This window comes from Dendrobates tinctorius, unplaced genomic scaffold (genome assembly GCF_039654945.1).
Source record: "Dendrobates tinctorius isolate UK_male_01 unplaced genomic scaffold, ASM3965494v1 ptg000189l, whole genome shotgun sequence".
NCBI classification, from domain to species: domain Eukaryota; kingdom Metazoa; phylum Chordata; class Amphibia; order Anura; family Dendrobatidae; genus Dendrobates; species Dendrobates tinctorius.
Window position 1 is genome coordinate 12,003,221 of NW_027361856.1, and position 15,416 is coordinate 12,018,636.

Here is a 15,416-nt window from a genome sequence, read left to right on the forward strand (position 1 = left end):
GAGCTGAGAGCTAGCCTGAGCGGAGCCGCGAAACCAAAGGAGGTGAGTGCATCTCAACCTCAGCCGGTGGTGGACCACGTAGCCTCAACGCTGTCTGTTGTGAATTCTCTTGATCTGTCTTCTGAGTTGGGGCTCCCTCTTGTGGTTACTGCAGGTAGTGGAGCTGGCTGGGTTGACAGAAGTTTGCCACTTGACGACGATGATTGGAAATCAGGGGTTACTGACTGGGAGAATATAAGTGAGCAAGGCTTCCCTCAGTTGCTGCTGGTGATTAGTTTCTTCCTATGCATTTTGAGGTCTGCTGTCTCCTGCCTGATTCTGCATTTTTCAGTTAAGTTGTTCATTTGCTAATCTGATTTGCATCTGATCTGGTTTTGCCTCTTTCTGCTTTGCTCTGAGGGTTCAGCGTGCTCCCTGCTGGGGCAATGCTGGACCCCGCTCCATATGTTACAGCTTGTGTCAGTTTGTTCAGTCCCCTGTTATATTAGTCTCTTTTGATTTGCTGCCAGTTCACACCAGAATGCTGATATAGGGGGGGAGAGGTCATGAGACCCCAGTGTTTTTGTACATCAGACGTGTTGGATTTTTTAGGGGTTTTGCATGATTGCAGACAGTGTCTTTCCTTTCCTACCCTATCTAGACAGTTTGCTCAGTCTATTTGTGAGATTGGGGACCTCCGACGTGAACCCTCAGGACCGCGATGACGAACCTCCCTCGGGCGAGCTGAACCAGGTGGACCACCCCCTATACTGGGAGCATTAGGGGCAGACCCAAGGGAGATTATCGCTGCGGAAGATGATACCTGGGAACAGCCGGGTAAGTAAGCAGGCAGGGAAATACAGGCGACCAGATGAGAGATGACAACGGCCACAGGGATGGCTGCTGAGACTGCGGGAATGGTGGTAGACGGCAGACGAGACTGGCAATGGCGAGAGGCAGGAACCGGCACAGGACAAGACACAGGAGCAGGAGGACGGAAGCAGGAACGGACTGGATCTAGGAGGGAACACAGGAAAGTCACAAACAGGAAGAACAGCGGAGGCCACGGAGAGGTAGACAGCGCAGGAACGAAGAGGAACGCAGGAGCGCGTGGACCCGATACCACAAATGATAGTCAGGCAGTGAGCATAGGGTGAGACTGCCTGATATAGGACATGCTAGAGAACTTCCGGGTCAGAGTGCAGCTGAACCATGGGACCAGGAGATAGGACGCCAGGTCTAGGGGGCGTATTATTATTATTATTATTATTTATTGTTATAGCGCCATTTATTCCATGGCGCTTTACATGTGAGGGGGGTATACATAAAAACAAGTACAATAATCTTAAACAATACAAGTCATAACTGGTACAGGAGGATAGAGGACCCTGCCCGCGAGGGCTCACAATCTTCAAGGGATGGGTGATAATACAGTAGGCGAGGGTAGAGCTGGTCGTGCAGCGGTTTGGTCGATCGGTGGTTATCTAGCAGTACGCCTGTGTGAAGGAGCAGGAGCCGGCCGCAGGAAGGATGATTGACAGGTGCCAGCAGAGGGGGCGGAGCGAGAGGAGCGGATGCGCCGGAGAGGCCCAGACGGCGTGAAGGCACGGGAGGCGGCGGGGACCGAAGGCGCCGCAAGCAGTGGAGCCGTGGCATTGGCAGATGGAGAGACCCGGGCAGAGGTAGCAGAGACAGCAGCGGTCTGGACAGCTGCCGCAGACGCCGCAGAGTGGACCAGAGCCAGGGAGGTGAACGTGCCAGGCGCCGGGGAGGAGGTGAGCGTGACAGTACCCCCCTCCTTACGCCCCCTCTTCTTAAGACCAGAAAGGAATCTGGCCAAGATACGAGGAGCCTGAATGTTTTCCCGAGGCTCCCAAGATCTCTCCAGATCTCTCCTCAGGACCGAAACCCTTCCAATCAATTAAGAAGAGGGTCTTACCTCTGGACTTTTTCATTGCGAGACTGTCTTTGACTTCAAAGACATCTTGTGCAGATACAGGCGGAGGAGGACGGCCGGTGGTGGGGTGAAAGTGGTTAAGTACGACAGGTTTTAAGAAAGAGACATGGAAAGAATTTGGAATCCTGAGCGAAGCGGGAAGTTTCAGCTTGTAGGCCACATCGTTGATACGAGCCGAGACTTCAAACAGACCTATATACTGAGGACCCAGTTTATACGAGGGTTGCTTCAGGCGGACGAACTTAGAAGACAGCCATACTTTATCTCCGGGCTGTTACCGTGGGGAATCCAGGTGTCTCTTATCGGCATGTCTCTTGATCTGGCCTTGAACCTTATCAAGCGCGGTTTTGGTCTCCTGCCATACTCTGGAGAACTCCTCGGTCAGAAGATCGGCCGCCGGCACACCCGAGGCAGGACGTACCGGTAAAGGAACACCTGGATGTTGCCCGTAGACAATAAAGAAGGGTGACTTGGAGGAGGACTCACTGTAATGATTGTTGTAGGTGAATTCGGCCCATGGGAGCAGGTTGGACCAGTCGTTCTGGTGAGCATTGGAAAAATGTCGGAGATAGGTCACGAGAATTTGATTTGTTCGTTCTGCCTGACCGTTAGTCTGAGGATGGTAGGAAGAGGAGAAATCCAACGTTACCTCCATCATACGGCATAGGGCCCTCCAAAACCGCGAGGTGAACTGCACCCCTCTGTTGGAAACGATATGCTTAGGGAAGCCATGAATCCGGAAGATATGGGTGACGAAAATCCTTGCTAATTCAGGTGCGGAGGGTAACCCTGACAACAGAATAAAATGGGCCATTTTGGAAAATCGATCCACCACAACCAAGATGACGGTGTGACCAGAAGATCGTGGCAGATCAGTAACAAAGTCCATTGCGATGTGTTGCCATGGGACCGAAGGAATCAGAAGCGGGTGTAAGAGACCAGACGGTAGATGCCGAGGAACTTTGTTTCTGGCACACGACGGGCAGGAGGCGATAAAACTTCGGACATCCTGAAGAAGAGATGGCCACCAGTAGAAACGAGAGGTGAGGAGTGTCTTCTGGAGACCCACGTGGCCGGCCAGCTTGGAGGCATGACCCCAGTGTAACACTCGCTTTCTCTCGCTCTCTTGCACAAAGGTCTTACCGGGCGGCAAAGAGGTCAGGTTAATGGGTGCAACCATGATGACTTTACCAGGATCTACGATGTGTGATGGCTCTTCCTCAGTATCGGAGACCAGAAAAGACCTGGCTAGAGCATCAGCTTTCAGATTCTTGTCACCGGGACGGAAATGAAGCTCAAAATCGAACCGGGCAAAGAACAGCGACCATCTGGCTTGTCGGGGGTTAAGTCTTTGTGCTGACTGGATGTATGCCAGATTCTTGTGGTCGATGTAGATTTTAAACGGATGAACAGATCCTTCCAGGAGATACCACCACTCCTCCAAAGCCAACTTGATGGCAAGTAGCTCTCTGTCACCAATAGTGTAGTTTCTCTCGGCGGTGGAAAACATTTTAGAGAAAAAACTGCAGGTGAGTAGCCGACTGGAGGAAGATTTCTGGGAAAGAACTGCCCCGGCTCCTATGGCAGACGCGTCCACCTCGAGAATGAATGGCTTGTTAATTTCAGGACGATGTAGGACGGGAGCGGAAGCGAAAGCTTGTCTCAACGACAGAAAAGTATCTTCGGCCTCCGAGGACCAGAGGTGAGGGTTGGCTCCTTTACGGGTCAAGGCGAAGATAGGGGCGGTCAGAGAAGAAAAGCGTGGGATGAATTGCCGGTAATAATTAGCAAACACAAGGAATCGTTGGATCGCCTTGACTCCCTGAGGACGCGGCCATTTGAGCACGACGGACACTTTTTCAGGGTCCATGCAGAGACCCGAGTCGGAAATGATGTATCCCAAGAATGTCAGGGACGACTGCTCGAAGGCGCACTTCTCGAGTATGGCGTAGAGACGCTGCTCTCTTAAGCGTAGTAAAACTTGGCGAACTTCTTTTCTGTGGGAAGCCAGGTCCGCGGAGATCACAAGGATATCGTCCAAATACAACCACACAGGAGTAGAGAAAGTCTCGAAAGACGTCGTCGACGAACTCCTGGAATACCGCGGGAGCATTGCATAGGCCAAAGGGCATGACTAAATATTCATAGTGGCCGTCTCGGGTATTGAAGGAGGTCTTCCATTCATCTCCGGGGCGAATGCGGATCAGATTATACGCCTCTCGGAGATCCAGTTTAGTGAAGACTCGTGCTCCCCGTAGACGGTCGAATAGCTCCGGAATGAGAGGCAACTGATATTTGTTTTTGATGGGGATATCGTTGACACCCCGGTAATCAATTCGAATAAAACCTCTGGCCAGGTTCTCTTGGATGTATTCGGTCATGGCCAGGGTCTCGGAGGGAGATAGAGGATAGATCCGACCACGGGGTGGAGTAGAACCAGAGACCAGGTCAACCGGGCAATCATAGGGCCGATGCGGGGGCAGAGCCTCCGCTTCCTTCTTGTTGAAGACGTCCGCGAAGGCCCAATAGGCCGAAGGTAATCCTGTAGAGACTGGAGCGGAAGGCTTGACGTTCTTCAGTTGAACGGCAGACAGACATTTGGCTTGACACCACTGTCCCCAACGCAGGATGTCCCCAGAGCGCCAATCCAAAACAGGCTCATGAGTTCTTAACCAGGGCAGGCCCAAGAGGATGGTTTGAGATAACGAAGGCAGAACATAAAAGACTATCCTCTCTCGGTGTAAGGCTCCAATCTGCAGTTCCATTTCTTCAGTGACCTGAGTGACGGACATCCGCAGGGGTCGACCGTCGACCGAAGCAATCTGCAGAGGAGTCTCCAGGGATCGGACAGGGATCCGAAGTCTTTTAACCGCCTCAAACTGAATAAACTTGCCGGCAGCACCCGAATCAATGGAGGCCCACTCAGAGGATCATTTGGAGCCTATGTGCAAAAGAACGGAAAGAATCAGGGGTAGAGAGGAATCACAATCACCTAGGGAGGCCTCTCTTACCTGACCTAGGCGGAGGCGTTTCCCGGGCGTATGGGACATGAACGGAGGAAGTGGGATGCACTCCCACAATTGAAACAGAGCCCCTGATCAATCCTCTCTCTCCCACGCTCCTCCACCGGCTTGAGGCGATCCACTTGCATGGGTTCCGGTGCAGAAGCTGCCGAGGACATCACTGAGTGGGAGCGAGGTGGACTTCGAGCGGCTGGCAGGACGTGAGGCCTCCTCTCTCTAGCAGCCTCTCGGGATCGCTCCTGAAAGCGGAGGTCGATACAGGTGGCCATGGAGATCAAATCCTCCAAGGAGGCTGGAGTATCTCGTCCCGCCAGCTCGTCTTTGATTCGGCCAGAGAGCCCCCGCCAAAAAGCTCCTACCAAGGCCTCGTTATTCCACCCCAGTTCAGAGGATAGGGTGCGAAAGCGTATGGCGTACTGGCCTACCGAGAGCGTGCCCTGTTGGAGATTAAACAATGCTTCGGTAGTGGAGACCAAACGTCCCGGTTCATCAAACACCTTCCCAAAGGTGTCCAAAAAATTGGAGAGTTGGGAGACAATGGGGTCGTCTCGCTCCCAGAGAGGATTTACCCAAGCTAGAGCCTCCCCCTCCAAATGAGATACAACAAAGGCCACCTTGGCCCGATCCGTAGGGTACTGCAGGGAAAACAGCTCGAAGTGGAGCAGGCATTGGTTTAGGAACCCTCTGCATAATTTGGGATCCCCATTATAACGTGGAGGTCTCACCAAACGGGGTGAGGGGTGGGGGTTACCGCCTGGACCGGAGCAGAGTTTGCGGACTGGAGGGCCAGGAGACGGTTATCCACCGAGGCCATATAATTTAAAATATGGGCCTGAGTGTCGCGCTGCTGAGCAAGCTTCTGCTGGAGACCCGCCATTTGGGAAGCGCAGGTGGGATCTGAGGACTGAAGGGAGGACAGACGAGACTCCATAGATTTGAGGAAGGACATTATCCTCGCCTGATTCTCTCGCAGGAACAGGAGTTCCTTTTGGGTCGGGGTATCAGCGGGGTCCATGGCCTGACTATACTGTGAGATTGGGGACCTCCGGAGTGAACCCTCAGGACCGCGACGACGAACCTCCCTCGGGCGAGCTGAACCAGGTGGACCACCCCCTATACAGGGAGCGTTAGGGGCAGACCCAAGGGAGACTATCGCCGCGGAAGCTGATACCTGGGAACATCCAGGTAAGTAAGCAGGCAGGGAAATACAGGCGACCAGATGAGAGATGCCGACGGCCACAGGGATGGCTGCTGAGACTATGGGAATGGTGGTGGACAGCACACGAGACTGGCAATGGCGGGAGGCAGGAACCGGTACAGGACAAGACACAGGAGCAGGAGGACGGAAGCAGGAACGGACTGGATCTAGGAGGGAACACAGGAAAGTCACAAACAGGAAGAACAGCGGAGGCCACGGAGAGGTAGACAGCGCAGGAACGAAGAGGAACGCAGGAGCGCGTGGACCCGATACAACAAATGATAGTCAGGCAGTGAGCATAGGGTGAGACTGCCTGATATAGGACATGCTAGAGAACTTCCGGGTCGGAGTGCAGCTGAACCATGGGACCAGGAGATAGGATGCCAGGTCTAAGGGGCGTATCTAGCAGTACGCCTGTGTGAAGGAGCAGGAGCCGGCCGCAGGAAGGATGATTGACAGGTGCCAGCAGAGGGGGCGGAACGAGGGGAGCGGACGCGCCGGAGAGGCCCAGACGGCGTGGCGGCACGGGAGGCGGCGGGGACTGAAGGCACCGCAAGCGGTGGAGCCGTGGCATCGGCAGATGGAGAGACCCGGGCAGAGGTAGCAGAGACAGCGGCGGTCGGGACAGCGGCCGCAGACGCCACAGAGCGGACCAGAGCCGCCTGTGTTTGTACCTCATCTTGTCTCACCGACAATATATGTTTGGGGGCTATCTATTCCTTTGGGAAGCTACTCCGGGGCAGTTTAGATTTCACCTTTCTTGCTTTAAGCTTAGTTAGTTCTCCGGCTGTGCCGAGGCGTCTAGGGCATCGTAGGGAGCGTCTATAGGTGGCACTGTGGTCACATGGGGCGTTATCCTCTATAGAGGGTGCTGTGGTCACATGGAGAGTTATCCTCTATAGGGGGCGCTGTGGTTACTTGAAGCGTTATCCTCTATAGAGGGTGCCGTGGTTATACGGGGAGTTATCCTCTATAGGGGGCATTGTGGTCACATGGAGCTTTATTCTCTATTGGGGAGCTGTGGTCACATGTAACATAACATAGTTTTGAAGGCTGAAGGAAGACCTTATGTCCATCTAGTTCAGCCTATTTTTAGTGCAGCTGTTCTGCATTGTTGATCCTGGGGAAGGCAAAAAACCCACAGAGTAGAAGCCAATTCTCTCCATAGGGAAAAAAAATTCCTTCCCGTAAGCTGGGTCAACCATCTTCCTACAATATTATGTTATTTGTAACCTTCAATACTGTTACTCACAAGAAAAGCATCCATTCCTTTCTTAAATTCATTCAGTGAGTTGGCCATCACCACTTCCTCAGGAAAAGAATTCCAGAGCCTCACTGCTCTTGCCGTGAAGAACCCTCTTCTATGCTGGTGCAGAAATTGTCTTTCCTCCAAACGAAGAGAATGCCCCCTTGTTCTTGTCACAGTCCTTGGTACAAACAGTCCATTGAATAGATCTCTGTATTGCCCTGTATTCTCCTCTATAGAGGGTGCTGTGGTCACATGGGGAGTTATCCTCTATGGGGGGGTGTGGCGCCCCCAGGAGTATGGTCACCAGAATGGCATTGCCTTCCTCCAGGGAGGGTGATGTCATGCTTGGAAGCAAGGAAGGGTCTCTCTAACAGTTAATCATTTACATGCAACACGTTCCCACTCCAGGCCAGCAGAGGGAGCTCTGAGCCAGAATTGGGGGAGGAGCGCGCTCTGAGGGCCAGGAGGGGAAATAGTTAGTTAGTGTGAGGAGGGTTACGTGTGTAGACGCGTGGAGAGAAGCTGCAGGTTGAGCTGAGGATAGAGACCTCCCTCCCAGTGAGAGCGCATGATCTGTAGCCTGGTCTCCACGGTTGCACGGATACTGAAGGTCCTGCAACAGAAACCAGAGGAATAGGAAGCTGTAAATGCTCGATTCTCAACTAAGACTCGGAGGCACAACAGCGACGGGTGAGCCAAGAGAGATAGAGGGCTACAGCTGTCTGCCATACAAGGTAGTTCTAAGAGACGATAAGAAGGAGGAACTTCAGTGTAACACAGTACTGGATGTACCTCAAGCCAGCGCTAGGAAGGAGACTGCACAACCCATCTGATAGATTCCTGAGTTGCTTCCAGGCTAGCCTGCTCCTGAGCCATCTGTAACCAGGACCCTGGACTGCGTTTGCCAAGTAAAGGTAAAGAAACTGCACCCTGTTGTGTCCTTGCCTCTTTCCTGCAACATCCTCAGCACTGCTACATCTCTGTGCCAAACACTGCACCCTCTTCCTAAACATTCCGCTACACTACCCTGGGACCAACAGCCCTACCTGTGGAGGGCTACAACATCATTGCTGCACTACACCATCAGTCCCAGAGGATCTGCATGCAGCGTCGGCTTAACACCTCCCTTGCCGAACACCACAGGTGGCGTCACGAATCACTTATAAACTTTATTCCCAACTCAATCCCTTTTACATGGGCGCCCAGGGCCACAGACCGGGTCACCGCTGCTGTGACAATCCCCTCTGAGAGACCGGCCCGGTACCGAGTACCCCACAGCCCTGGGAGGGCGACCCAGGGGGCATTGTGGTCACATGGAGCTTTATTCTCTATTGTGGAGCTGTGGTCACGTGTTATCCTCTATAGAGGGCGCTGTGGTCACAGGGGGCATTATCCTCTATAGGGGGCGCTGTGGTCACATGGGGCGTTATCCTCTATAGACGGTGCTGTGGTCACATGGGGTGTTATCCTCCTTAGGGGGCGCTGTGGTCACATGGGGGTTATCCTCTATAGGGGGCACTGTAGTCACATGGGGGTTATCCTCTATAGGGGGCGCTGTGGTCACATGGGGCGTTATCCTCAATAGAGGGTGCTGTGGTCGGTTCCCTGAAAAATCCCCACAGGAAAATTGCCCACGAGGAAAATTGCCAATTTCAGCATCACAAAGTTTCAGATCGATGGTTTTTGAGGTGCAAGGTGAGGATGTTCACATGATATGTGATCAACTTGTGATTTACAGTTGCCCTGGTGCAAAACTGTAGCAGTCTGTCATTATCAGCAATAGATAGCTATAGTCTGCTCTCATCTCTCACTGATTCTGCTTTACTTCTCCCACCAGCCCAAAACAGCAGCACATGCAGAACCAGCAGCAATGTGATCCAGAGCAGCTATCAGTACTCACAAAAGTATCACTGTATTATCTGTGGAGTTACATGGGACTGCAGGTCACATCTAACACATTATCATCTCAGTGGGAGCCCACCAAAAGCAGGGAGCTGCTGGCAGAGATAGTTGTTCCTGGAAGCCCAGAAGGCACAGCAGAAAGGTGAAATTCTGCCACTTGTACCACATTGTGTACTTGCTGAGAATGTATGTTTTTGCAGTAGTGTAACTGGAGTCCGATGGGCCCCAGTGCCAAATTTGGACCTGCCCCCCCCACACACACATGTTGGTCAGATGTATGGGCCCCTGTAGTGTTCTAAATTCTATAAAGACTTATGAATTGCCCCTTTCATTATGTAGTGAAATGTCCCCCATCCTGGTATATATACCCAACATCCTGGTGAATATGTCCGCATCCTGGTATACAGTATATGTCCCAATGATGGTATATATGGTCCCCATCCTGGTATGTATGGTCCAAATGGTCTCCATCCTGGTATACATGCTCACTTCCTGGTATGTCCCCATCCTGGTTTACATGGCCCCCCAATCCTAGTGTATGTGTCCCTGTTCTGCCCCTAATGCATAATTAAAAACAAAAACATTCTTCTCACCATTCCTCTGCTCCCATTGTCGCCCAGTGTCTTTTGTATCCACCGTACAGTCCGGCAGCTGACATCGGAGTGTGCGCCATTGTCATGCGCCGCTCCCTGTGGCTGCACCTCCGACATCAGCTCACAGCCACTACATGTGTTGCAGTGCAGCATGTATTGCAGTGCAGGGACCCGACAGGTCTCTGCAACACCATGCATGTCATCTGGATCTGCGTCTTCAGTGAGGACGGAGATGCAGCAGAAGCAGGTATCTGTACCCCTGTGCCTGCTCGTGACCTTCAAAACAGTCGTTGCACCTCTGTGTTTTCTCTGTTGGTGAACCAATAGTCTTACCAATGTGTGTTCCCCTCACCCTGTGTTGTCTGAGTGGTGTTCTACCCCTGGGGATCGAGTGCGAGCATTCAGTGGGATGAGCCCTGGTTTTTGCGGGCTCTCAAAAGACAGCCAGGTCAGCAGACAAGAGCACCCACTGACCCATGTGTCTCCATAGTGATGTCACTGACCAACACAGGAGCCGGAAGTGCCAGAGCAGCGCCGCTCTCCCATTGATTTCAGTGACAGTGAATCTGGTGCCTGCACTTCCTTCCCGTCCACTTATGACTACCAAGAGTAAGGCCTCTTTCACACTTCAGTTGTTTGACGTCAGTTGAAATCCGCTGATTTTAGAAAAAAATGGATCCGTCATTTTTTTGGGCGGAATCCGTTTTTTCCCATAGACTTACATTAGTGGCGGATTGTGACAGATGGTCATCTGTTGCACCCATTTTTTGATGGATCCGTTTGTACTTTAGTGTCCGCCGTCTGAAGTGGACGGACAAAGTAATGTTTTTTTTCAGCGGCGGACCCGCTTTTTTAGACTGAGCATGCCCAGAAGATTGACGGCCAAAAAATCTCTTTCTCGCTCTCTCTCTCTTTCCAGAGTTCTGTTCCTTTAAATTTCATACACTGGTGGATCCGTCCACAAAAGGGATCCGGTGCATCCATTTTTTACACAGCGGAAACGGATCCGTTTTTTCACACTTTGGCGGATTTCAACTGACGTCAAAAGCCTGAAGTGTGAAAGAGGCCTTAGCGTGACCAGATCCTACGTATGTGTCATACACATATACTGCAGGTGTAGGCAGGCATAGGAGGAAAGAAAATGCAGAATGGATTTGATTAAGCGTCTCTAGGCCCATACACACCACACTGAGAGTGGAATGACAACTCGTAAGAACAGAATCTGTCCTCTGGGACTAGGTATGAGTGACCCGAACCTGTAGAGCCCGGAGCAGTCAGCTGGCCCAGAGACCTGTGGTGAAATCCATTCTGCATTTTCTTTGCTGCTTGTGTTGTGCTGTATTGTATTTCAATGGAGCCCATGGAAGTCACCGGGCTTTCCTTGTTGACATTATTTCACATGTTCCTTCCAGCGCTTCCCCACCCCCATTGTTTCCAAGTGGCAATCCTGTCATTCCTTTTGGTACAACCCCAGTGAACAATGGCTTTCCTGCTGTGCCAGCCAATTGGGTTTTGGTTAGTTAAAGAATGTACTTTATTAGCTCTATCCCCATATTTGTTAATTCCTTTTCAATAAAAGTGTATTTTGAGTTCATCTAAAGTATTCTAGCCAGAGGAACAACAAATCATGATTTACTTGGGGATCTAATATCTTGCTTTTCATACTATCATCGCAGTGGTGACTTGGAAATGCCGACTGCATCGCTCCTCAAAGTGCCATTCAATTCTCAAAACAAAAGATGACAATGTAGTTCAAGAACCAACAGAACATTATCATGACTCCTGCCCTCAAAAAGCAGAAGCAAATGTGCTGCAGAGCATCTCACCTATACCTGTATACTAGCCCCGTTCTGCAGAGCATCTCACCTATACCTGTATACTATCCCCCTGCCCTGCAGAATGCATCTATACCTGTGTACTATCCCCCTGTCCTGCAGAGCATCTCACCTATACCTGTATACTAGCCCCGTTCTGCAGAGCATCTCACCTATACCTGTATACTATCCCCCTGCTCTGCAGAGCATCTCACCTATACCTGTATACTATCCCCCTGCCCTGCAGAGCATCTCACCTATACCTGTATACTATCCCCCTGTCCTGCAGAATGCATCTATACCTGTATACTATCCCCCTGTCCTGCAGAGCATCTCACCTACACCTGTATACTATCCCCCTGTCCTGCAGAATGCATCTCACCTATACCTGTATACTATCCCCCTGCCCTGCAGAATGCATCTATACCTGTATACTATCCCCCTGTCCTGCAGAGCATCTCACCTATACCTGTATACTAGCCCCGTTCTGCAGAGCATCTCACCTATACCTGTATACTATCCCCCTGCTCTGCAGAGAATCTCACCTATACCTGTATACTATCCCCCTGCCTTGCAGAGCATCTCACCTATACCTGTATACTATCCCCCTGCCTTGCAGAGCATCTCACCTATACCTGCATACTATCCCCTGTCCTGCAGAGCATCTCACCTATACCTGTATACTATCCCCCTGCCCTGCAGAGCATCTCACCTATACCTGTATACTATCCCCCTGCCCTGCAGAGCATCTCACCTATACTTGCATACTATCCCCCTGTCTGGCAGAGCATTTAACCTATAATTATACTATTCTCTGTCTTGCAGAGCATCTCACCTATAACGCTCTACTGTTTTCCTGTTGGTATTCATGTCTGTGGGCAATTTTCACATATCATGTGAACATCCTCACCTTGCACCCCAAATATCATAGATCTGAAACTTTGTGATGATGCAGTTGGCAATTTTCTGTGTGGGCATTTTTCCTGTGGGCATTTTTCTGGTCACGGTTGAGTTGCTCCCTAGTGAATTTCACTTGTGAGTGAGTTGGTATTTCAACCTATTTGTGGTACAATACTGCCACCTTGTGGCTAAATTGCAAAGTGTTGGTATATAGTTAAAAAAAAAATTAAAATCTCTCTTATATGAGACATATAAATAGCACTAAGCACTTTTTCACATTTATGAGATAGTTTTCAATTAATAATTATAGCACACTTGCACTTTGATGTTTACAATTTTTGATTCTATTACAATATGGATGTATATTAATGTTATTACTGTGTTATTAAAATAGTCATCTGAGATCTCCTAAAACTTCTATTTTTTCAGTACATTTTTCTGCAAAAACAGTTTTTAAAAAAATTGTTTTATGGGACATGAGAAGGAGGATGGAGGATGTGTGATGGGTATATGGGCACGGGACTATGGGATGGCGAATATGTATGATGGGTATATGGGCATGGGACTATGGGATGGAGGATGTGTATGATGGGTATATGTGCACGGGACTATGGGATGGCGAATATGTATGATGGGTATATGGGCATGGGACTATGGGATGGAGGATATGTATGATGGGTATATGTGCACGGGACTATGGGATGGCGGATATGTATGATGGGTATATGGGCATGGGACTATGGGATAGAGAATATGTATGACGGGTATATGGGCACGGGACTATGGGATGGTGGATATGTATGACGGGTATATGGGCACGGGCCTATGGGATGGAGGATATGTATGATGGTTATATGGGCACGGGACTATGGGATGGAGGATGTGTGATGGGCATATGGGCACGGGACTATGGGATGGAGGATATGTATGATGGGTATATGGGCACGGGACTATGGGATGGAGGATGTGTGATGGGTATATGGACACGGGACTATGGGTTGGAGGATGTGTGATGGGTATATGGGCATGGGACTATGAGATGAAGGATATGTATGATGGTATATGGGCATGGGACTATGGGATGGAGGATATGTATGACGGGTATATGGGCACGGGACTATGGGATGGAGGATATGTATGATGGGTATATGGGCATGGGACTATGGGATGGAGAATATGTATGATGGGTACATGGGCATGGGACTATGGGATGGAGAATATGTATGATGGGTATATGGACACGGGACTATGGGATGGAGGATATTTATGATGGGTATATGGGCATGGGACTATGAGATGGAGGATGTGTGATGGGTATATGGACACGGGACTATGGGATGGAAGATATGGGATGGAAGACTTCAGTCTGCAGTGTGATTTCCTATAAGTGTGTTCTAGAAGTGTGAAGATTAATTTAAGAATTAAAACCAGAAGGATGTATACAGACTGTGCCCTGCTACCTGCCACCATCGCACTCTAACAAGCATCTCTATTCTTCCGACAGGTATGTCCATCCACCCAGCTCTCCTGCTGTCTGTCTATGAAGGGCATACAGTGCATCACCCAGCTTTGCACATAGACTTGCCTCTGCACCTAGCATTCACATGGTATGTCCATCCACCCAGCTCTCCTGCTCTCCTGCTGTCTGTCTATGAAGGGCACACAGTGCATCACCCAGCTTTGCACATAGACTTGACTCTGCACCTAGCATTCACATGGTATGTCCATCCACCCAGCTCTCCTGCTCTCCTGCTGTCTGTCTATGAAGGGCACAAAGTGCATCACCCAGCTTTGCACATAGACTTGCCTCTGCACCTAGCATTCACATGGTATGTCCATCCACCCAGCTCTCCTGCTCTCCTGCTGTCTGTCTATGATGGGCACACAGTGCATCACCCAGCTTTGCACATAGACTTGCCTCTGCACCTAGCATTCACATGGTATGTCCATCCACCCAGCTCTCCTGCTGTCTGTCTATGAAGGGCACACAGTGCATCACTCAGCTTTACACATAGACTTGCCTCTGCACCTAGCATTCACATGGTATGTCCATCCACCCAGCTCTCCTGCTGTCTGTCTATGAAGGGCACACAGTGCATCACCCAGCTTTGCACATAGACTTGCCTCTGCACCTAGCATTCACATGGTATGTCCATCCACCCAGCTCTCCTGCTGCCTGTCTATGAAGGGCACACAGTGCATCACCCAGCTTTGCACATAGACTTGCCTCTGCACCTAGCATTCACATGGTATGCCTTTCAGCTAACCCCAGCTTACCCCAGTGTTATTTATGACCTTGTTTACTCTGGCTTGATCATATACATCTGGTCCACTCTTAATTGTCTGGCCAAGATGAGCAGATACCACTCCTCTCTGCTTCACACCTGACTGCACTTAGTTGTACATATATTGCAGAGCACAAATCTGCATAAAGACTTCAGTCTGCAGTGTGATTTCCTATAAGTGTGTTCTAGAAGTGTGAAGATTAATTTAAGAATTAAAACCAGAAGGGAACTGAAGGTAACTGTACAGTCACTGTAAACAATGTTTCTGTTTATTTGCATTTTCACCCCAATAATCCTTCACTTTCTGCTAATTCCCCTAATCCCTACTCCTAGTAAGGAACTGTTCATCTCTTCTTCAATCCTCCCCATCCACCTCACCTCCGCCTCAAAACTGTTCCTTAACATACAATCCTCTGTCTCCAAACACAGACAGCCCCCTCATGCCCTCTCCTGCTCCCACCTGCTAACACTTTCTCTGCTCCTTCTCACTGCTGGTGATATCTCTCCAAATCCTGG

At 50.4% G+C, this 15,416-nt stretch overlaps 1 protein-coding gene across 2 annotated transcripts in view; it reads right to left on the reverse strand.

Annotated features, from left to right (window-relative positions):
* Positions 1 to 14,220, reverse strand: part of RFX5 (regulatory factor X5) — a 35,107-nt gene extending 20,887 nt beyond the window's left edge. Inside the window, exon 1 of one of the 2 annotated variants that reach the window (XM_073552406.1) lies at positions 14,201 to 14,220. The gene's annotated coding sequence lies outside the window, so the exon portion shown is untranslated. Of the gene's footprint in view, positions 1 to 802; positions 822 to 14,200 lie in introns of those variants that run through there. The other variant, XM_073552407.1, reaches the window with a different exon arrangement.
* Between the last annotated feature and the right edge of the window lie 1,196 nt (positions 14,221 to 15,416).